The following is a 1,588-nucleotide window of genomic DNA, read 5'->3' as shown; positions in this document are numbered from 1 at the left end:
CCACCCCACACCTCCCTGAGCAGATAGGTCCCCACTGGCCATTTGTGTACTCTTACACTTTGATGGACACTGGAATAAATCTCTTGAAGCTGCATTTTAGAGTCTGCTTCCAAGTCCAGCCTGCTGCAAAGCCTCTGTGTGCATATGAGCTGGGCTGTGCTCCCTTCTTTGCTAGAATTTTCTATCAGCTGCCCATCAAGCTCAGCAAAACACCTCCTAAAAGATGATAAAGATTTTTATGAGCAAGCCTGGAGCATGTGGCCCAGTTCTGCAGATGCTGGTTTATCACTTGGAAGGCAGATTTTGCATACATAGAAAACTTCTCTGCAAAGACAAGTACAAACTCAAATAAAACTGCTTTTACTTTTCTTTATAGTAAATGATATGAAATCTAGAAGACTACTACGTCAGGGCTTCATTGTTGTGGGTATGTTTTTATTTAACTTTCCGGTAATAACTACTAAACCCCCTGTGCCTCACCATTTTATGCCCAGGAACCTATAACATGACAAGGAAATCTCAAGACACTGCCATCTCAATTTTATCAGAATTTTAATGGCTGAACGTGAGGTTCTGGTTTTCCTCTCTTTCTCCCTCAAGTAAATAGAAGTATATGCTCCTCTCTCCTTCTCCCGAGGTCAGTTAAAAAGGTAAGAAAGCACAAGCCCCAGAGAACAGCGCTCTTACAGGACAGTGCTACACAAGCTACTCACATGACTATTTAGAGAATTGATCCTGCTACTCTTTCCAGCCTTCTTCTACTGTGCATACAGGAAAAATGGGCTTCTAGTTCCTTTGCTCCTCCCAGGTCCCTTCTCTATACTCTCTATCAGTCCTGGAAACCTGATGTCTTATTTTACTCTTCATCTCACTGTCTACTGCTTCCTTGAAGGCAAAGAAGAAAAAGAAAAAGGAGAAAGGGAGGAGGAAACCAACTTGTTTTGAGCACTTACTATATACCAAGCACTTTTTCCCCATTATCTTGAGTCCCAAAGAATTCCCTGGGAAACATAATCCTTGCTTCCAAGAAAACTGTGGAGCTGAGGAAGAAGTTGGTGAGTTCCAAGATCAAGCCAAGAAAGAATATGGTACTGAACCCATGTTGTTGAATTGTGCCTAAGACAAATAGCTTCCATCTTTCTCTGGGCTCTATTCCTCAGACTATGCTCTGGGGCTTGACCTCCGTTACAACACCATTCTATCATAAGTAGATTGGGGGGATGGGGAGATGGCTCAGTAGAATAAATGCTTGCCTGGCAAGCACAAGGGTCTGAGTTCAATCCCCGGTTCTGAAAAAAAGTAGATTGGAGCCTCTACATTTGTGATTCAATTACTAAAACTCTGATTTTAGAAGCCACATATGGCAGTGCATGGCTGTAATCTGAGCTATCCTGGAGTGGATAGCAGGATGATCACATGCTTGAGGCAAGCTCAGCAACTTAGTAAGACCTTTCCTCAAAATATCCAGCAGAAAAGTATAAAAACGAAATATAAGAAGTAAAGCCATGGTGTTATGTTGAGCTGTAGGGGACTCAGGTCAACAATTTCTGACACTGCCAGTCAAGCGGAAGACCCAATACTATTATGG

The sequence above is a fragment of the Octodon degus genome, unplaced genomic scaffold (assembly GCF_000260255.1).
Source record: "Octodon degus isolate 3935 unplaced genomic scaffold, OctDeg1.0 scaffold00094, whole genome shotgun sequence".
NCBI classification, from domain to species: domain Eukaryota; kingdom Metazoa; phylum Chordata; class Mammalia; order Rodentia; family Octodontidae; genus Octodon; species Octodon degus.
The sequence above is the reverse complement of the archived record's forward strand: the minus strand, read 5'-3'. Positions refer to the sequence as shown.